This window comes from Lissotriton helveticus, chromosome 8 (assembly GCF_964261635.1).
Source record: "Lissotriton helveticus chromosome 8, aLisHel1.1, whole genome shotgun sequence".
NCBI lineage: Eukaryota > Metazoa > Chordata > Amphibia > Caudata > Salamandridae > Lissotriton > Lissotriton helveticus.
The window spans coordinates 424884455-424907815 of NC_136069.1; the positions used below are offsets into that span (position 1 = coordinate 424884455).

General features: G+C 46.9%; 1 protein-coding gene across 8 annotated transcripts in view; it reads left to right on the forward strand.

Moving 5' to 3' along the window:
* AKAP11 (A-kinase anchoring protein 11) overlaps positions 1 to 23361 on the forward strand; it is a 322839-nt gene that overhangs the window by 213520 nt on the left and 85958 nt on the right. The gene's annotated exons all lie outside the window — the stretch shown is intronic.

Genomic DNA, 23361 nt, shown 5'->3' on the forward strand with positions numbered 1-23361 from the left:
TAAAACTCTGCAGCAGGTGGTCCAGAAGTTGCGGGAGTCATCCGGGGGAAATGTTGGCCAGATTAAAAGATGCGCAAGGCCACTTGAGGCGCAATAAACTCTGCATTCTTGGTGTTCTCAAGGGTGTGCAGGGGCCTCACCCTGAAAGTTTCTTGGAGACTCGATTCCACACCTTACTACTCGAAAACCAAGTCTTGACATGTTTTCTGATCAAACATGCTCAACGCTACCTAGTCCAGAAGCCGCCACCCAGGGCCCCCCTCGACCCATGATTTTATGCTTCCTTAACTACTGGAACAGAGACTTAATACTTTGTACTGTGCGAGAGATGGGGGAGCTGAAAACGAATTCACGCAAAATCCTAATCTTCCCCAGCAGCACAAACCAGATCCAAACCCAGAGGAAATCCTTTGAGAAAGTCAAGCGAAAACTGCATGCTTTGAACCTTAAATGCATGCTTCTATACCAAGCCTAGCTGAAGGTAATATTTCAGGGAAGGCTTTGTTTTTGATCAGCTTGACTGGGTCTAGGCGGGGGTAGAGGAGCGCCCTCGTCCACACCCTGGAGCAGGCCATTCGAAGAGGGAGTCCAAAGGGGGCTTGGCTGAAGAGTGGACCCAGGCGAGAAAGGCACTGGCGTACCCATTATGTACGTAGCTGGGAAGACTGGTTGGTGCGGATGGGTCAGGTGGCAGATTGGGACCATGAGACAACAGACACTGATGACAACGAACTAGCAGCATTGCCAGATGTGGCCACAGCAGACTGACAAGCCTCAGATTTGAAACCAACCTGATGGTGAGCCTTTCCATGAGTCGCTACTCCCTCAGACTTTAGTTAGTTCTTTCTAGTATAATGGGTTTGTCTGGGTGTGTATGATGTTGGGGTGACAGGTGCTTCAGGGTTGGAAGTATAGGTTGGAGGGTTATTTAGGGGGTGTTATGTGATGTTTCTTATATGTTTTTCTCAGTTGGAGCAATTCCAAATATATTACTTTTCTATATGATCTGATAAATAGTCATGCTGAGGGGAGTGTCCCGAGACAATTTAAAGTGCTGACCTGGAGCTTTAATGGCTTACTCACAAAATTAACAGATGGGCTGTGTTGACTTATGCTAAACGTCATGAGCCTGATGTCCCTATATCCGGAAAAGACGGAACTAACTGTGCCTTCCGTGAGCAACACGATTACACACAGGTTTATCATTCCAGGTTCACTTGGGGTTTCTGGGGGGCTACAGTACTCTTTCATAAATCCTTACCTTTTGTGACATCCCATGTTGGGTTGTTTCGTGGTTATTGAGGGTACGCTGGAAGGATTGCCATGGATCTTTTGTAAAATATATTCCCCCTTAATTGTCGGCAGGCTGCAGAGCTAGCGGATATCTTCTTATGCTATACAAAGGATGTACTAGAGTTTGGGGGGGGGGGGTGACTTTAACTTGTTGCTTGACAGATTTTTGGACACTAACTCCCTCCCCTACTTAGAGGTCCGAGGCACTAGAGCAGTGGATAGTTTCCTTGGAACAGACCTACATATGTCATACTAGGCATCTGAATGAAAGCAATTTCACTCATTATTGTGCCTCATATGGCAATGCCTCTTCTAGGAGGCTGGCTTCGAATATAGTGCACACTTATTTATGGGATAAGCACCCTGCGCTAAGCCAGACAACCCTTATGGTGATTATAGTGCTCTTGGACAAACATATAACGCTCTCTAAGTGGTAACTGTGGAGAGCAGCCTTCAGGCTTAGTCCTCAAGGAGTATTAAGCAGCTTGTTTTACCAGTACTAATCATGTAGTGTAGTTTAAGCGAAAAAGAACCACACAGTGTAGCTACAAAAATAGAAATTTTTATTATATACACTCACTAACCCATTGGTATATCTCCTACCCGGAAATATAAACACAATATACACAATATTTCAAAGGGAGAACAGGTAAGTTGCACATATACACAGTGGTCTCCAGGGGGAGACCAAACCATATACTAATAAATTGGAATGCGACCTGCTACCAAAGTCGAGACTTGATCCAGAAGACTAAGAAGAGCTGGGGATCCTATGAACCACCCAAGGTAAGTACACAGGAACCCCAATGCGGCTGTGTGTAGAGTGGAAACCCAGCCGTGTTCTCCGTGCAAGTCAATGGGCAAGTCGCGGTTACAGTTCTGAAGAAGAACCCTTACCAGAGGACCCTGAAGAAACCCAGTGGAAGAGGTTGGACAGTCACCCCACCCGTGGATACCCCAGGATCTAGGATACCTGCACTATAGAAGCCGGGTGAATAGCTGCGTAGTGACGTCAGAAACCGCCGTGGACCACACTGGAGGACTTTAGTGAATATGCTGCTGGCCAAGATGGTGAAAGAGTCCGGTGGAATCAAAGGAGGGATTTATGGAGAGAGGTACCTGCAAGCAGAGGGGACAGAATCTGTCACTCGGGAGTGACCAGGAGGCACAGAAGCCCAATGATCACCGATAACAGAAGATGCAGGCGAGTAGACGGTGACCTTGTCGATGCAGCTGTGAGTATCAGGCGACGCTGTGTAGACCAGGAGCTGCTCACGAGCTGTCCGACGTCGGAAGTTGGGAACCTAGGGTTCGGAGCACTAACAATCCTTGGCAGCAGCCACGGATGTGGAAAATGAAGGAGGTGCAGTGTCGGGACCAGCAAGGTCCAAGGGACTTACCAGGTGCAGCAGTGTCAGAGCAGGCCCTGAGCAAGCCGGGGAGCCCACTGGAGCCAAAGAAGACCCCCAAGAGGACCCACAGGCCAAAGGCACAGGAGTCCAAGAGGACAGGTAGCAGCTCACCAAAGATGCAGGCCCATGGTGCAGAGGATGCGGTGAGGACGAAGATCTTAGCAGGAGGTGATGCTGGAGCTTCTTGGAGCCTGAAGATCTCTAAAGAGATTCCACAAGCCTTGGCAACGTCAAGTCGACGTGGTGCACTGGGTGCCGTTCCAGCGGTTCTGAAGTGGGATACTGGCCTCAAACTTGTTGGGAAGACAGTGCAGGTCTTGAGGGAGTTTTAGAACCACCACCTGTGTTGGTGGACCTTGCGAAGTCCGGAGGATATCAGGAGCAGCAGACCGGTCAACTTAGTTGTGCTGCCCGCAGATACAGGGAAGTGACTCCTTCACTCCAAGGGCAATTCCTTCGAACGAAGAGCAGGCACAGACGACATAGAAGATTGGCAGGACGACGAGACCAGATGCAGTCTCGGTTCCCAAAGCGAAGTCCAACAAAGTCCAAACTGCCCAGATGGTAGAAGTGGTTTCGGATCTGAATCTTGTCCCACGACAAATCTGAAGAGCCACCCACAGGTAAGCCCTTAAGTACCCAAAGGAAAGTGTTGGAATGATTCAGGGGTCCCTCCCAGAGGAGGGTCTGGACAGAGGGGAGGATACTCCTATGTCCTTTGTCCAGTTTTGTGCCAGAGGGGGAATCCACGGCTCCCTGAACTATTTTCAACTAGAGTATTCAAGGAGACACCAAATGTGCCCTTCAAAGCAGTCTGGTGGCGCTGGCGAGCGCCCCCATCCCATCCCAATATTTAAGTGCTGTCTGGGAGGTGGTCACACCTCCCTGCGGTGGGAAACCTATTGTTCTACCTTCCCCTGCTTGAGCCTGGCTCAGCAGAAGGAGGGCAGAATCATGTATGTGGTCAGCAGCAGCACTAGCTTGCTGTTTGACCCTGAATGTCTGGTACTGGGAATACAGGGGGGTTCCCTAGGGGAGCCTCCCAGTACATGGGATCTTACATCCAACACTGGAATTGGTGTTGGGATAGAATTCCAACATGTTTTATTCCAAACATGACCGGTTTCGGGCAGCCAGTATATAGTTAGACATCTTGTATTTGACTTGATGTCTTCTATATGTATAAAATGGCTGACCGCACTTACAAAGCCTGGCGAGTCGACTCCTGCGTTTGTAGGGGGTTTCCTGCTCATGCTAACCAAGCACCCTGCATTCAGGATTGAAAGGCCTATCTTAGGGATGACTTCTAGTTTTTTATTTTTATTTTTTTTTTATTTTTATTGAAATAAAACAGACATACAGAAAAACAAACCAAACTTCACGAGGCAGAAACATAGTGATACAGTATCAGGGGTCCATGCGGGCAGAGCTCAAAGGCTGAATGAATACAATACAATAGGATAGAACAGGGACTGGGGCGGACAAGGAAACAAGCGGTATCATTGACAACAAAAGAAAGGTGAATGCCAATTAGGGGGACGAGGAAACCTCAATGGGTACATCCTGTGGGGGAGTACATATATTGCCACGATAATTCCATTGGGACCAGACTCTACCCCATTTCTTGGGCCGTCCCCGGGAGAGGTACACAGTCTTCTCCCGGAACATGCACCAGTCCATGTTTTCTTTCCATTTGGATAAGGTAGGCGGTCTATGTGAACCCCAAAGCTTGGCAATGCCCCTCTTCGCGACCATATTGCCAAGGGTCGTCCATATAATCTGTGCTGAGCTGTAGTCATTAGGCTCCCAAACGTTCAACAAACAACGCCTGGCTTCGGGCAGCAGGGACACACCCGTAACACTTTCCATGACAGCATGCACTCGGGACCAGAACCTGACCATATCCTCCGGGCATTCCCACAATATGTGGAGAAAGGAACCAGACATCCCACAGCCACGCTTTCATAACCCATCCAGGGAAAAACCCATTCGAACCAGACAAGGCCCAGTAACATACACTCGGTGAAGTATCTTAAGCTGGACGAACCTCAAACAAGCAGGAATGGCGACTTCCTTGGGCGAGGACAAAGCAGATTGCCAGTCCTCATCGTCCAATTCCAGTCCGTCCGCACACCACGCGGCCCAGAGGCGGACCAGCAAGTCAGCTCTGTTGTTGATGAGTTTCTTATAAATCAGGGAGATCGTGCTGTCGGGCACATGACCATCCAAAATGCGGTCCTCCAGAGGGGAAGACTCAGGAATATCAGTACCCGCTGCAAACACAGACAACAGAGCATGACGAATCTGGGCGTACCTTAAGTATTCATTGGCACCAAGATCATACTCCACACGCAGCACATCAAAGGACTTGACAGTACCCTTCGACCACAAATCTCCCACTCTGCTGATACCAATCATATCCCATTTATCAAAGCCTTTCGTCCTCCATAGATGGCCCAAGCATTCTGAATCATACAAGGGGGTGGCCCGAGTAAACCTGCCACACCAGCCCAAAGCCGCATTCGCATCACGCCACACTCTCACTGCAATCTTAGTGGGACCGGTCAGCGTTCCACGAAGACCACCAGAGTACAACGCTCTATTAAAGGTCCCCCCTGGCAAAATAAATGTATCCATGGAAAACGCCGGGGCAGGTCCCGGTGCGTAGGTCGCATGATTAATCGCACTTAACTGGGAAGCCCAATAGTAACGTCTGATGTCCGGGAGGGCTATACCGCCGTCATACCACGGAAGCGTGAGTTTAGAAAGAGCAATACGGGCACGCCCATCCCAGACCAGTTGTCTCTGTAGGCTCTCCACTTCCCGAAAATAGCTCGAGGCAATCGGGTCAAAGGAATTCTGTAGTGCGTACAAGAATCGAGGCAGAGACATCATTTTGAATAGCGCCGCTCTACCGAGGGGCGACAGCGGCAACCTACGCCAGCGAGCCACATCAAGCGTGAGCCGCTGAAGGGGGGCAGTAAATTAAGCTCATATCGCCTGGAAGGGTCCAAGGAAACATAAATCCCCAAGTACTTGAAACCGGTCTCTGTCACTTGAATCGGAAATCTACGCGGCAGCGGAGGGAGGTCTCCAGCCAAGACGTAGACGCAGGAATTAGCCCAATTAATAACAAGACCGGAGTTCTTTCCGAAAGAAGTCAGAACATCGAAAAGTACATTGAGGGACTTTTTGGGGGAAGTGAGATATAAGAGGATGTCTTCCGCGTATAGCGAGACTCGATCCTCGAAATCAGGAGACCACCGGATGCCCCGCTTAGACGGTTCCCAACGGAGCCATTCCGCCAAAGGTTCGAGAGCGAGAGCAAAAAACAAAGGGGACAGCGGACAGCCCTGTCGGGTACCCCGTCCGAGCGTAAAAACGCAAGACACTCTACGATTAACAACTACCTGGGCCAGGGGACTCTCATAAAGAAGTTTCACCCAGGCTATGAAGCCCGGCCCAAACCCGAATTTCGAGAGGGCCGCCCAAAGGTAGGGCCATTCGATAGTGTCGAAGGCCATGGTAGCATCAAGAGAAGCCTAAATGGCCCGTTCGGTAAGCGTCTCGGCTCTCGCGAGAACCCCGTGGAGTCTGCGCAGATTCAAAGCAGTATTGCGGTGAGGGATGAAACCGGATTGATCTGGATGGATCAAGTCCCCGATCACAGTTACTAAGCGATTAGCCAATATTTTGGGTTCGGCATTGAGTAAAGAAATGGGTCTGTACGAAGTACAACGATCCCGTGGCTTGCCCTCCTTAGGAATGACAACGATAGTAGCGAGCCGCTGGTCCAAAGGGAGGGAGCCAGACTCCAAGGCCTCGAGGAACATATCCCGTAAATAGGGCGCCATTTTGTCGGGTCGCAGCTTGTACAATTCAATGGGAAAACCATTGGGGCCCATCGCCTTACCCGAGCGGAGGGAACGAATAGCCACCGCGATTTCATCTACTGTAAGCGGAGCATCCATGAGGTCTCTGTCCGAGTCAGAGAGGCGAGGCAAACCAATGTCCCGCAACAGCAATCGGGAGTCTTCCTCATCTCTATCACAAACGGAGGTGTACACAGTCTAAAAATGGTCCGCAAAACACTGAACGATCCCAGCTGGATCAGTGACACTCTCACCATCAGGCCGCTCAATCACGGGGACCACACGATTCACTCTCTCCTTCTTGTCCAACCACGCCAGCAATTTACCCGCTTTATCACCCACATCATACATCGTCCCTGCTGCTCCCTATACATCACTTTCGCAGCATCGGTTACAAGAGCCTTGTAGTCAGCTTGTTTCAAAGCAAGGGAGTGCAACTTGGCTCCAGAGACTCCCATCAGAAGATCGTCCTCCAGAGCGGCTATCTTAGACTCCAAACGCACAACCTCCACATTCGCAGCCTTCTTAGCGGCGGCAATCAAGGATAAAGACTGACCACGTACAACAGTTTTAAATGCTTTCCATAAAGAAACAGCAGAAGAAACAGACCCCATATTGTCGTCAAAATAGTGCTCAATTGCTTTAACAAGGTCCGAGCGGGTCTTGGGGTTGCGAAAATACCACGGGTTAATAGGGGCAACTCTACCCTCATCGCCTGCCCCTACTTCATAACGGAGCCACAAGGGGGAGTGATCGGAAATACCCCTAGGGAGCTGACGAATTTCTCTAATGGAGGAGGAATGGACCGCTGGCATTAAGAAATAGTCCAGTCGAGAAAGGCTGCCGTGTGCCCCAGAGTGGAAAGTGTACTGCAACTGTGTAGGGTGTAGTAGCCTCCAGGCGTCTACCAGCCCGAAGGTCTCCAACAAGTCACACAACCACCTTTGCGACCTGGGTAGATCCCTGGGAGGATGACGATCAGAGGTGCCAGAAACCACCGAATTCAAATCCCCACCCAAAATCAGAAGCCCCTCGGGAAGGTCCAAAAGGACTCTACACAGATCAGCATAGGTTAAAGCCTGCAGACCCGGGGGGACATAGACAGAAAGGATGAACAGTGTCTTCCCCTCCCACCTGCCAGTGAGCACCGCATAGCGCCCCCTGTCGTCAAGTTTAACCTCGTCAACTGCAAAAGGGAGAGAGGACCGAATGAGAATGCCAGCTCCCCTAGACCCAGAAGTAAACTCCGCGTGTGCCACCAACCGATAACCGGGCCGATTCATTGCCTGACAAGCATTGCCTATTAAGTGTGTCTCCTGTAGAAGGACAATATCGGGGGAATGACGTCTAAGGAATCGCAAAACAATACTTCGCTTAATTCTGTCCCCTAATCCATTGACATTCCAGGATAACAGTCTCAACTCGCCACCCCCCATCCCCGAAAAGTATAAAGAGCAGGACCCACATAGAACCCCACGATAAGTACAGACAAAAGAAACAATACGGTGCCTCGCGAATAAACAAAAACACACACACACACCCCCACCACCCCCCAACTTGAACGTGTTACTCCCCCCACCCTGCACCCCTGCGTAAGACTAATAAGCCACCCCAACTTGCAGTGTGCCTGTCGCCCCATTACTAAACTAAGCTACGCAAAGAACCCAGGAGGAGGAAGAGTCCCCATTCATCCCCCGCCACCCCCAAGCTGATCCAGGCCTAACAGAAAACACAAGTCCAAACTCAGCTGAAACAGCAGAAAAGTTCAGACACCGGGATCCACCGATGAAGTCCTCATTCCGCCGCACCCCCTTCGGCGCCTCCGGGGTGCCTAGTATGTTCATCTCTTATAGGCAGAGAGTCGAGCCAGTCACTGACATTTTCAGGGCGATCAAACAAGAATACACGTTCCCTATATTCAATCCGGAGCCTGGTAGGGAACAACAAGGAGTACTTAAGACCCAAGTCACGCAATCGCTTCTTAACTCCCTGAAATCCAAGTCTTTGTTTTTGGACAAGTGGCGAAAAGTCAGGATAGAAAGAAACGGAGGCATTTTCAAAGTTCACTGGGCCCTTGTCCCGTGAAGCCTGTAAGACAGCGTCCCGGTCCCGAAAGTGAAACAACCTGGCGATGATGGGCCTCGGAGGGGCACCTGGCTTAGCCTTCCCGCCGGGGACACGATGAGCACGCTCAACCGCAAAGAACTTGCTAAGTCCGGCGGGAGAAAGATAGTTGGCAATCAAGTCCTCCACCAAGAGGTCGACCCCCACAATGTCGGGATTTTCCGGGACACCAATAAGGCGCACGTTCTTGCGACGGGCCCTATTTTCGTAGTCCTCGAGTCGACGAGCCATTAGATCATGCGAGGAACGCAAGTTGCCGATCTCGGTCCGGGCCTCTGTGACGTCCGCAGTAAGACTAGAGGTCTTCAAGAACAGCGACTCGACCCTTTCATTAGTCTTCGAAAGATCCGCTCTAATCAGCGTAATGTCCACGGCCACCGTGTCGATCTTAGAGGCTAGGGCCTCATACTGCGGGCCCATAGAGGCCTGCATGTTGGCTATGGCTCCCATGACGTCCTGCAAGGATGGGTCCGAAGACGCTGGAAAGAGGTTCTTAGGGTTATCCGAAGCGCGGCCAGCAGCGCCAGGCGACCCCTTGACCTGCGAGTAGTGATCCATAATGTTGGTCTGATTTTGGCCACCACGGAGAGGTGCCTTGGTCTTGCGCTTCTCAGGAGGCTGTCCGGAGGCCATCTTGGAAGAGGGACCCCGAAGGGTTCCTCGCGACCTGGTAAAAATGGCCGGGCGCGGAGTGTCCAGACAGCCAACAAGACTAGATCAGATGATCGTAGGCACTAAAGGGCCGAGTTGTAGACAGTCAGGCGGGCCAGCACCAGACAACAAGGAGACAACAGGCAGCCGAAGGTGGAGAAAGGCTTCACTTCTGCCAAGCAGGGCCGGGAGTAGAAAACAAAAGCGAAAGTCAGGAGGGGCCGTCCAGAGGGGACCCCTGCAGCCGTTGTTGATCAACTAGTCCACGGCCTGCCCAGCAATCGAGCCCCCGGTCCGCCTTGGGGTGGGCCTCAAAAAGAAAAGACGATGGAAAAGTGGACCCCAGCGTCCAAATTCGATTTTTCAAAGGGTACGAAGATCAGCAAGGATGTGCGAACAAAAGCCCGTCCTCGAAATCAGGATAGTGCCAGGATATTCGTGAGGGGCGGCGCGGGTCCGGGGAGCTCTGTGCTCACGCGACCATCTTGAATGCCCGCGAAGCTCCTCCTCTCGACTTCTAGGTTTTAAATGCAGTGACATCAGATATAAGGAAACTTATATCTGTTGGGAGTGGTGTTTGCACCAGCTCACAAAGGCTGCAATGACAGGCCTGTGGTCACAGTTTGAGTGGTCTCCCATTGGTGGCATAATACATGCTCCATCCCATGGGAGACCCCTGGTGTACCTATGCCCATGGTACCATAGTACCATATACTAGGGACTTAGAAGGGTACATCAGTTGCCAATTAGGAAGGTACATAAGTACTTACCGTAGTCCAATTTAGGTAGAGCACACAGTGACTGGGGTCCTGATTAGTAGGATCCCAGTCAGGCTAGTCAGAAAACAGAATGACACCAGCAAAAAGTGGGTGATAACCATGAAAGCAGATCCTACTTTCCTCCACTTTTTGTATTCATTACTTGTTCTTCCCAGAACTTTACATTTCGTACAAGTCAGGTGCCCGCATCTTACCTTGTGGCCCCTCTGACCAAATGCCAGTTGAACTATGCTTCTTGGACCAGGCCCGAGGGATAAATGGCGCTTAAACGTCTGGTGGCTTCGGGATGATTCCTTCACTGATTATCTTCTTGAGGTGATTAACGACTACTTTTACCTTAATACCTCTATGGTGCCCTCCCCGATCTGTTTGTGGGAAGCATTCTGGACGATCATCCATGGTAGGGAATTTATCATAGTTGGAGGTAGAGAACACGATGTAGAACAGGAAATCACTGATGTAGAAACTCAGACTCTCTGCCTTGAACAGAGTTGTGACTGTCATAAGGAAGTGTGGTCACTCATAACAAGAAAGCCTCCATGGGTCCCTAAGAAAAACAAGCATTCATTTGCAATGCAATAGGTCTCGCATTTGCCAGAGTTTGTGCTATTGGCATTGTAAAAGGTAATGTATTTTATTTATGTGTTTTGAAAACCTGCAAGCTGTGCGTAAACACGAACTTTGTACTTATAGCCATTGCTTACCAGAAGCAAGGCTGGCAGCAAAAGAGGTGCAGTTACTGCCAGGCTTGCTTCTAGTAAGCAATGACTATGCAACGCTTGCAGGTTTTTCAGAACATATACCTAAAATGCATTGTCATTTACAATGCCAAAAAAACTCTTGCAAATGCGAGAACTAGTGCATTGGTCCAACAACAAAACAGCAGGCCCTCTGAAGTACCAAGGGGAAACCTATTGTAATATTGCGAAGAATGTAGTTAGGTGAAACATAACGCCACAGTCGTCATTCTGTAGCTTTAAAAAAAAATTGGCAAAGCGGATAGGTCTTGCCTCTAAAATGTACATCAACTGGCTTTGCCAATATCTTTTCCCCAATCCTATGCTAAGTTATGATTCGTGATCCTGCCAGCCATTTTTAATATACTAATGCAACATGGCAGACGGCCATTTTCGAGCAGGAAATTGTATAAAAATAAAACTAAAACAAGTCATGCAGAGCGCAAATAAGTACATATATTTTTGTTGAACTCCGGATAGGGAGTGGGGCAGGCAGGATTGAGGAGAGCAGGTGGCGGGAATGGGATGAAAGAGCAGGTGACTGGCAGCACTTTGCAGCTGCTGGGCCATCATAAAAAATACACTAAATATAACAAATTGGCTGTATGTTGTTTTTATCGACTGTTCATAGTTACAATTACATTTAAAAAAATGTTTTGTTAAGTTGGATAATGAAAATGAACTACATTTTTTGTCAATAATCATTGTTATCCTTCAGCAACTCGGTAATTTAAAATTGGATTTGCGAAAGAAAAACAGTTTTGCAAGTATTTCTATTACCCAAATGATGTTAATCTGTTTATCGGCATCAGAAGAATGGAAGGCTAGGTCTGCCTTACCGAGATAGGAACTTATGACCTTCAGACACCCCATTTGTCAAGATGTGGAACCCTTGTTTGTGGCTCACTATTGTGCGCAGCAGTGCCATCTGGAGTGCATCACCCCAATACAGCGCCTAACAAGCTAAGCATGACCCAAGGAACACAGACCTTCCCCCACCTACAGCATTCGCCATCTTCAGCTGCCAAAAACTGAGCTCTGGGAGGTCCATGAAGACACTGGAAGCCGAACTGCAAAATACAGTAAGGACGCCAAGGTACTGTGAGGGTAAGAACAAATGATTCTTTACTGTACTGAGCTCATGACAGACCAAAACCTTACTGGCCGGAGGCACAATCTCTGCTTCCAATTTTAAAAAAATGCTCTTTCATTTATTTACCTTTAATTCAATTATATTGGGATGGTCCAAATGTAGCCCACATTTGGGAAAGAATATCTCCAATCCTGTCAGAAGACTCAGACAGGCTGGCATTAGCCAATCAGAATCAGTGCTGCATCAGTGATGGAAATAGGTTATGGGCCAGGGCATCATTGGTGCACTGATACCTGGATATAGCGCCGCGATTCAACAATGCCTTTGCTGCCATGTTAGCGATGACGAGGCAGGTGACGCGGCATGCACGCCAATACCAGGAAAGAGACCGTTAATGTGATTCTGCACTGAAAACAGTTGCCTGTGTGGGTGGAAATGAAAATATTTTCACTGAGTGCCATGCAGCCTTCGCGTTGGTGCTCCCTGGCATTTCTTTTATCCCCTAATTAAACCCCACAGTGCCGTGGCAGATGGAGGAGCCGCCTGCACTGGGAGGCTGCAGAGTGCTTCCCATAAGGCAGCCCTGGGACTGGCGGTAGGGGGTCTGCCGGGGGGGGGGGGGAGTGGGGGCGAGGCTGCCCCTGCTAGGAGCAGGCACGGTCAGACCACCCATTGGTGCCAGAGAGGGGGGTCGAGAGAGAACCATCTGTGAGGGGGATCAAAAGAGGATCCTGAATTGCAGACCACCATGATGCCGGCAGCCCACCCTACCCAACTTGGTGCTCAACTGAGCCGGCTAGCGCTAGGAGAGCTTAGTATTAAAAATATGTATTTGGGCAGCCACGCAGAGGAAACAGAAAGAGCGTGGCTGTCATTATTAAAAATAAATCTTGCGACACGCCGCCCTTCGTGTGGCCCCGTTGTAAAAGTGAAAGCGTGCATCACGCGCTGAAAATACAAAAATATGAAATTAGAAGACGGCTACACAGTATACAAAAGCACATTCACAAACACCCATTACACGAATGGTACAAAAAAAAGTGCTTACCCAGTAATGAAAAGACTCTGTGTACTTCTGCAAGTAAAAGATCCGTCCGGGTGGGCGGGGCCAAAAGGAGACAGGACTAAAAAGCCTCACTCCCAATGGAAAGCCAGGGGCTTACCTTGCGCGATGATGGAAGCCAATGGAAAGAAGGGGCGGAGCCTAGACTCCACTTCTGAAATTGGCTTGATTACAAGAAGCCTCGCAGAGCGACCAGCACATGCGTGCTGCAACGCTAAGCGAGACCTAAACATTTGCTTGACAGTGCCAGACTGGCCTGGACTCTCTCCCGTTGCTAAATATTCAAATATAGTAATAAAATTGGTAAGCTGTTCTACTGCTTGGCTCAAAAAGAAGTTGGCGTTCAGATTGTCCCCTCCTTGCTGGTGGCAGATGACTGTATAGTTGCAGGCCTCCTTAAAATTGTGGCAAGTTTTAAAAAGTCGATCCAGCCATGACCCCTCCAAAACCTTAGCAGATGCACCCTCATTCTCTGGGCTTGATGATATCGCCCTTTCAGTGTTGGAGCGTGCTGACCTGGAACTGCCAATTACCATGGAGGAAAAGTAAAGGGTTATATCTGCCTCTCTGTCCGGGAAAATACCAGGCCCCAATGACTTCCCCATAGAATTTTACAAAAGGTTTCTTCCCTCCTGACAACCCATCTACTGTACCTATTAGTCGAAGCGGAACAAACTAGTACACTGCCACATGACCTTCAACATGAAACTACAATCCTTAAGGCCCATACATCCCAGAGGAATGTGGCATTTACTGGCATAGCATTAATGTGGAGGTTAAAATCCTGGCTACGGTTCTGGCCACTAGACTGTTGCTGTTGGGTTTATGTCAGGTAGGTACATGGGGCGCTTCCTTCGTGGAGTCCAGGTGACTCTGACCCACCTAAATGTCTTGCATGATCCGATTGCGTTGCTTTTGACAGTACACTGGCTATATCTATTGCAGTTGTTGAGCCGAATTAATATTGGTCCTCGATTTACAGCACTGGTCTCTGCTCCTTACTCACCTCCATGAGCACAGGTCTGAGTGAATGGGGGCCTCTCTTCCTCCTTCCTTCTAAAGCATGGACCCATCATGGTTCTTTGCTTAGGCGATTGAGCCTTTGGAGGAGTGGTTCGAAAAGATGCACCAATATCAGGCTTCCGGTGCCTGAATGGCTATGAGGAAAGAGTGTAGCTCTGCCAGTGCTTCACAAACTTTTTAGAACCACAATGCAATTTTTAGAACAACAAATGTTTGCAACCCACCTAGCAAAATGGGCATGCTGCTGGAAATTCTTTTAAGGTCACTAAAGCACTGTGTATGGTCATTTTCTGACAGCACATTTTCCATTAAAACGGGCAGTAATTTGCACAGACATACACTTTTACTGATAAAACTATATTGCACACAAATGATGTGTGGAAATAGGGTTTCAGTGAATATTTATTATTTGTGGGTCACCAAATAAAATGTCTTGATTTGTTTTGATCCTACTAACATCTTTGTTTCCATCACACTTTAGAGTTGCAGAAAAAGTGCTGTTTTTTGCTTTAACTGCTGAATGTGTGCAGTTAATTTACAGGTATTTTCATTTTGTTGTGCGTTGCAAAAAATGACGCCCTACAGCCTTTCTTTCAAACTTCCTATTACCCCAGCAAGATATCATAATTCACTTTACTTTTCTTTCTCTGACATCAAAGTGAAACAAGTATGTAAACACCGCTCCTCATGTTAAAAAATAAGCAACAATTTGTCAGAAGTCATAGCCTGACATTTGACCTCTGTCTTTGAAGCACAGCAAATCAGACAAGATAAACACATAATTTTAAAGGCATTTTATTTATTGCTTGGACCTTCGCTGCTCACCAAAAATCGGTTTCCAGTCCACCCGTGGTCTCGACTCACATTTTGGGACACAATCTCTATACGTACAATATGGTTCTATTTCTTCAGCCCCCGCAGAGCTACTTTCTGTGTATGACTCAGATTCTTCAATTATAGGCCACACTTCCAGACAGTCCGTCAGCTGAACAAATCCACATCTGTGCACTTTACTGGTCCTAAGCCACCTAGCTTCTCAGCCACAAGATTTCCCATACAGGAGGGAGGACTTCCACTCCCTTGTCATCCACATAACAGGAGACCAGAAGGCATCATGGGGGCTTAAATATTCAGTCTCTTCCACTATGTACACGTGCAGACCTTGACTCCTGGATGCACTTACTGCTTACTGTGTTGGGTAGAGTAGCTTTGTATAAAGTGGTTGTCCTTCCCTGTTTCCTTTATACTCTATAGAAGTATCAGTTTCTTTTTCCACTCTCCTTTTTTCCGGAAGTGCAATCTCTGGCCACTAGATTCCTTTGGGTTGGGAAAATTCTAAGAATATCCCATGTTAAGCATTCTCCCCAAATGTACGATAGTGGATTGGGGGTTTCTGACCTTGAATGATACCATTGGGACTTTCAGGTGGTCCCGATTGGGGACTAGTTATTTGAGGATAGACATGACCCTGCCTGGTTCCTGGAGCTAGAAACTCATGAAAAGCCTGGGCCACTGGGTCAGCTATATGAGGGCCGCTAGCCCTATTACAGGATACTCGACTACCGCTGCTGTCCTGGCATGCAGAACTATCTAATTTCATCACTTTGTTCTGTATTTTGATTCTCGTAAATCTCAAGCTTTCTGTTATCGCCAGCTCCGCCATTCCCTTCATATTTACTTTGAGGTCGTGGGTGCTGTCCGTGGGTACAACTCATTGGAAACTAATTTGATGGTGGAGCCACTAGGTTGCTTGGGTATATCTTTTATGTACAGATCCCTCCTGCTTAATACCATCTACCTCCTGTTGAAACTTAGGTCAACCTGGAGGGTGGCCAATATGGCCACCCGAGTACTGACCATCCCTTCTAATCTGCATGAACAGTTCTTGGGGAACTTTTAATCACATAGTTTGGGAGTGTTCACAGATCATACCATCGTAGCAGAAAGGTCATGGAGCATTAGCATCAATCCTGGATGTTCCCACTTAGATCCAAGAGTGGCCCTCCTGGGGATCGTGGACAGATGGTCAAACTGTGAGGTGGGATTTATTTATTGAATTTATTAAGCGCGACAGCTACACAAAAAGGGTTTCCCGGCGCTGGACAGGCATGGTGCTAGAAAAACACCAGACTCAGAAATTTACAGGAGCACTGGAAGGTGGAACTTTATTGGTCGAAAAGCCATGTCTTGATGGCCTTGTGAAAACAGGCATAGTTGTTTTCAGTCCGTATATTCGCCGGCAGAGAGTTCCAAAGTTTGGGGCCTATGTAGGCCAATGACCGGCCGCCCATTCTAGCAAATCTAGTTCTGGGTACAGAAAAATATGCCAGAGAAGAAGAACAGAGGGTTCGTGGGGGATTGTATGTATTGACTAGGGAATGAAGGTAGTGAGGAGCTGTACCAGCTTTGATCTTGAACATGTAGCTCAGGGTTTTAAATTTAATGCAGCTTTCAACCCTGAGCCAATGTAGCTCTTGTAGGGGACCAGAGATATGACTGGTTCTTGGGATTTTGCACAGCAGTCTGGCGGCGGCATTTTGTACTAGCTGCAGATGTCTGGGATTCCAAGTGTCAAAAAAAGATATTGCCCAATATTGGCAGAGGGTGTTTTCTCCACCCTTCTCGGGTTGCGAGGAATGGATGTACTGCTCTGCAGCTAAAAAAATTATTTGTTAGTGTAGGGGATGCTCTGCGAATCACCTGAACATTTGGGGTGCCAGGTTCTTAAACCCCTGGCTATATGTGACACTAAATAGTTGTCATGGTAACATGCTCGAATCTCCCTTCTGGCATCGCTGTTATCTATTAACTTTTTTTTTTATTTGTGCATGTCTGGATTTTTCCGCTTCCATGCTATTAAGGTTATGTCCAACCATTTTTAACTTTTGCGCAGGCATGGAAGCTTGACCATAATCAGTTACATTTGTACTATGCTGTTAATATTCTTCACATCCAATTACACTATATTATAATATGATGTTGCCTCTACATGCCAGTATAATTGTTTTTAAACACTAATTCTATTGGTTTGTTTACTCGCAAATTGTTAATATGGTAGTGGTGTCGTATAATATGCTTTTTACATATTGTATATGCTGTTAATATTCTTCACATCTAATTTCACCTTATTATAATATAATGCTGCTTCTACATGCCAATCCAATTGTTTTTAAACATTAATTTTATTGGTCTGTTCACTTGCAAATTGCTACTATGGTAGTGCTGTCGTATGTTATGCTTTTTTACATATTGTATACAGTTGTACTTTTTCTTATCAAATTTGTTTTTCTAGCTAGCCTTAGGCACCGCGGATTTAAATAATATTTTAAATATGAATCTATATGAGAATTTTTAATAGGAGTTGTATTTCTGTTGGTGGTGATTGAACTGTGCTTTTATGGATCTTTGTATCCGAATAAAGATTATTGAACTTGAATTAAGGTTATGTGTAGTTGCTTTCATGTACTGTGTGATACAAAAATACCAATAAACGGATTTATAAAGGGGGAAAAATAAATGGTTATATAACAATGTATCTAATCTTGTGTGGTGTCTGTACAAATTGCCACGGTAATCTATGTTTTTTGGCAGTGTTTTACTGGCGTAAGGATGTGGTGCTTCCCAACACATGTTTTGCAGCACCTTCAGCCTTTTCTTAAGAATAATAATCTCTTTACATAATTTATTTCTTCCTAAATACCTTTGTCCCTTTATTTTTTAATGTTTTTGAGTTTGTCAATCTAGTTGTTTTTGGATTGGAACTTGTTTCCAGGTTCAGGATCACTCTTAATTCTACAAAACAACAGCAAACCTTTTCTGCACTAGGTTACATGTAAAAAAACATTTTCTTCCTTGATTTGATAGTCTGTTTGTTGTGTGCATAGCAATGACCTCGTTTGACTCATGTGGGGACTTGGTATAGGCCCAGTTTTGGTCTTTGGTCTGACCGTTATACACGGAAACAGTGGCAGAGGTAAGGGTGAACAGTAAGACATCACGCACGTTCAAACTGAGAAGGGGGACTAGGAGCGGCTGCCACCTTTCGTATTTGCCTTCACTGGCCTGTTGTATCAGGAGTAGTCAGAGGTGAAATGATTTAGATATTAAACGGGAAGGAAAGATAAGGCATCCTCTTATATGTGACTGCCAAATAAATCCATTTCCACACTTGTGTAAGCATTTGCCAAGTTCTGAAATAACTTTGGATACAAATTAACAGGCAGATGCAAATAGTGATCCTGATTAAATCTTTGTAACAAGAAAGGATGAGCTTGTCTAGATTGAAAGTTAGAGACAATGGCTTCCAATGCCTGGGAATTTAGCTCGCTACACAAAGTTGTTCCTAGTCCAAAGCTTAAACCAGACAGAAAGTAATGCAAAAAGGCTGAGGTAGGTCCCTGGACGGCATTGGTGTTCGAAAGAACTGCACTCCCCAACTTTTCACAGCTGCGCTTCGTTTATGTGCTTCAAAACGCACCATTTATTAAGCAGATATCTTTAAGGAAATAGATGGGGGCTGAGTCTAGCACCCTCGTATCCACAACAAAAATGTGGACTCCAAGGGTCAGTTGACAGACCTCCAGGGACACAGCAAGCTGCAAGAGACCTTGTTTTCCTAAGTGACCAAATGACAGTGCCAACTGGACATTGCTAGTGGCCTCTGCTGAGGGACTCCTGGCCACTAAATGCTGCCTCGGTGGTCCTGAGAGCCTTAAAGGTGACCCAGAGGAACTGCTCCAGTAACTTTGAAAAGCTGAGACTTTGAAAATGTTTGGACCTCCAAGACCTTCGGAGCCCACAGAGGACCACGCAACAAAGATGTCCACTTTTAATGCAACCATATCATGTACAGCTTCAGGCTTGCCCTGCTGGAGGATTTTGAGCGCCATAACAAGACTAAGGGCATTTTTATGAGTTTGGTGATGAGGGAGTGGACCACCAGCACCACCATACCTGTGTAGGAATCACCTGCATGATTAGGAGCTTTCTCCTGTCTGGCAGGCATCTCTTAGGCGTTCCCAGGGCTCTGCCTATAAAATCGGCACCGCAATGGGACTGTCCAAGGCAGTACCTGCACATCATGCACTACTGCAGTCCATGCTGTGCAGGTACTGGTGTTAACTGCACATGGGGGAGACATGTTGTGTCTTCCCTGTGTGCATCCTTGTGGGTCCTCCTTTGTTTTCTCACCACCCCTCCAAGCATATTGCGGATTCAAGACGGGATTCAATACCGCCGTGCCACCACCAGGGCTCTCTGACAAAATATCGACACACATAGTATCCCCATACAAAAATATTGTGACCAAACTTACATTTCCCACTCCAGTGAGTACAACAGTAGGGAAAATGTTGCATAGGAGGGGTACAAATAACTATTCCCATTCCAGTCACTGCATCAATAGGGAAAGTGTTGGATTGTGGAGGGGTAAAATTTACTATTCTCACTCCAGTCAGTTCAAAATTAAAAACAAGCAAAATATCATCAACAAAATAAAAATATATTTTTTTAAGTAAATTAAAAAATATATAAATATGTAAAAAATAAATATATATATATATATATATATATATATATATATATCAACTATGCGGACGACACGCAACTGGTCTTTGCGTTTGAGGGCAAGGAGGCAGTGTCGCGAGAAACTTTCCACCAGTGCATGGCTTCTACGGCGGCCTGGCTGAGCCGGAATTCTTTGCAGTTTAACGGTTCTAAAACCGAGGTGCTGCACTGCTCTTCGGACCCCTCCCCTAGGCCTTTGCCGTCGAATTTCTGGCCGTCGACTTTTCAGGAAGCAGGCACGTCGGCTCAAGCAGTCAGAAATTTGGGGGTGATGTTCGACTCCAGTATGCAGTTGGATGGGTCGGTAAATAAAACAGTTGCCACCTGTATGGGTCTTTTGCGAATGCTGCGGAAAATACTACCGATGCTCCCGGCACAGTCCAGGCCAGAAGTAGTGAGAAGTATCATACTAAGTAGGTTGGACTACTGTAACTCACTACTTCTCGGGGCTCCAAAAACCCTGGTGGCAAAACTGCAACGCGTGCAAAACCTGGCGGCCAAGCTTGCTCTTTCTAGGAGCAGGCTTGCCTCTTCCTCACAAGCACTTAGGGAGCTCCATTGGCTCAGAGGATTGAGTTCAAGGCCCTTTGCTTGGTACACAAAGCCCTTCATGGGCATGGTGCCTCCTCTTTGCAGAAGCTTTTTGCTTGGTATGTACCTACTAGACCCCTCCGCTCGGCTTCAGCATACATGGTGTTAGTTCCTAAGATCCTTAGGTCCCGCCTAGGTGGCCGCTCTTTTAGATTTACTGCGGCAAAACTATGGAACTCGATACCATTTGACTTGAGCCGCACAGAAGATTTTATACTCTTTAAGAAAGCTTTAAAAACGTTCTTGTTTCCTAGAAATGATTAGAACCTTTGTTTAGTTCCGCAACTGTCTGCACATTGTGATTCGTCATCTCAAGTCCAAGCGCCAGGATACCCGTTGGGTGACAGCCATTGCGCTATATAAGAACACCAATACATACATACATATATATAATTCACTGAAAAAACCATAGGTTATACACCATATATAGTTAGGAATTAGCATTTAAAAAAACCTTATTTTACTCACACAAAACCATTGAAATTCCATATATAGTTAGTTGTACTAACTATATATCGCGCACCCGCAATCCACTGCTGATCATGTCACATATTACATCATTCATGACATGGTCAGTGACATCACTGATGACATCACTGATGACATCTCAAATGACATCACTGATGACATCACTGATGACATCACTGATGACAATTCAAATGACATCACTGATGACATCTCAAATGACATCACTGATGACATCACTGATGACATCTCAAATGACATCATTGATGACATCACTAATGACATCACTGATGACATCACTGATAACATCTCAAATGACATCTCAAATGACATCACTGATGACATCTCATTTGACATTACTGATCACATCACTGATGACATCATTCATGTGATAATACGATGAACCTCTTCAGACTCTAATATAACCTTAGATACACTCAGTGTAAACACAGACTCGCAGATTGTCACTCATCCATGAAGTTACACACACACCTAGTCAGTCATGCAAACAATCAATCACACCTCCATTTCCTTAACTATACAGTTAAACACACCTTACTTATTCAAACATATACTAAAACATATTTACTCACTTATACAATCCTGGATACAAGTTCACAATGATCCATACAGCCACTCACACATTCACTGGCTCTTATGCACAGTTATTTATATATGTCAACTCTCACATGTACTGTATTTTACATATGTACTTACTTTGACATGTAGCACTGAGATATCTATTCACTCACCAATACAGTCATGCACACAGTCAACCACCCATACAGCTGTTTCCACATGCACTTTTGAACCCATACATCTATGCAGAGAGTCATACACCTCCCAGCCACCCATACACACTCTCAGTCTCCCATACAAATACTTGGGCAACCAATCAATAACCCATATAGTTAATCATATAGCTACTGATCAACACATGCAGCAGTTTACAGAACAACAGACATAATGATGCACAAATTAAGACAGTTTAGTCACTAACCCATGCACTCAGTGAGACACATTTAATCCCTCACTCATACAGTCAGTCATGCACCTACTAAATCCTTTGTTCAGACACTTCTACATCCACTCATTCTTCAATATGTAAGACATATTTTAACTTTACAGAAACATACAGTCACTGGATGTTGTCATCAGTGATGTCATCAGTGATGTCATTTGAGATGTCATCAGTGATGTCATCAGTGATGTCACTGACCATGTCATGAATGATGTAATATGTGACATGATCAGCAGTGGATTGCGGGTGCGCGATATATAGTTAGTACAACTAACTATATATGGAATTTCAATGGTTTTGTGTGAGTAAAATAAGGTTTTTTAAATGCTAATTCCTAACTATGGGGCTCATTAGGATGGCGGACGGAAGAGCCACCGCGGCCCTGGAGTAGGCGGAAAAAGCCTTTTCCGTGTCCGCCTGCCGCGGATACTCCGTCCGCCATATCAGGATAGGAAAACGTGTCAAATTTCCGTCCGCGACGGAAAAGCACGCACCGCCGCCGAACTACACACGAGACCGTGGCGGACGGAACACATCCGGAGGCCCCGCCGTACGTACTGACGTCGAAGACCGTCCCCCAAATCAAGATGGCGGAAAATACACATAAAACCGCAGCGGAAAAACAACCTGTCTGAACACGGCGGAATCCCCACAGCGAAGATAGGTGACATAGCAGAGATACCCACCGCAAGCTGACCACCACCATGGACCCAGCGCTACACGCTTTCCCGATGCTCTTCGCGATCCACCACGTCCTAGTCATGGCCCACCATGGACGACGACGCAGGTAAGGCACAAACCATTGGCTGTCTGCAGGGGAATACCAGTAAGGGACGTGACGTAGGGAGGGGGAGTGTCATGTTACCGAAACCACTGATGAGAAGCAAATACGAATACACATTAGTAGTACGCAAGCAGGAATGACAACGACAGACCACGAGACTTGATAGACTACCTTTATTGTACAAAATAGGGGTATAATCACAGTGTATGCGTGAGCATGGGCAAAGTGGGCACCAGAGCAGCTACATCATTGGCAGTCAACGAGAGGGCAGAATGCAGTATCAGAGCATCAACAGGGCATTGTGGAGTACAGAGCAGGTACATCAGAGGCAGTAAACGAGAGGGCAGAATGCAGTATCAGAGCATCAACAGGGCATTGTGGAGTACAGAGCAGGTACATCAGAGGCAGTAAACGAGAGGGCAGAATGCAGTATCAGAGCATCAACAGGGCATTGTGGAGTACAGAGCAGGTACATCAGAGGCAGTAAACGAGAGGGCAGAATGCAGTATCAGAGCATCAACAGGGCATTGTGGAGTACAGAGCAGGTACATCAGAGGCAGTAAACGAGAGGGCAGAATGCAGTATCAGAGCATCAACAGGGCATTGTGGAGTACAGAGCAGGTACATCAGAGGCAGTAAACGAGAGGGCAGAATGCAGTATCAGAGCATCAACAGGGCATTTTGGAGTACAGAGCAGGTACATCAGAGGCAGCACGTGAGAGGGGCTAAGTGCATCAACAGTCCATTGCACAGAACAGGTCCATCAGAGGCAGCACGTGAGAGGGGCTAAGTGCATCAACAGTCCATTGCACAGAACAGGTCCATCAGAGGCAGCACGTGAGAGGGGCTAAGTGCATCAACAGTCCATTGCACAGAACAGGTCCATCA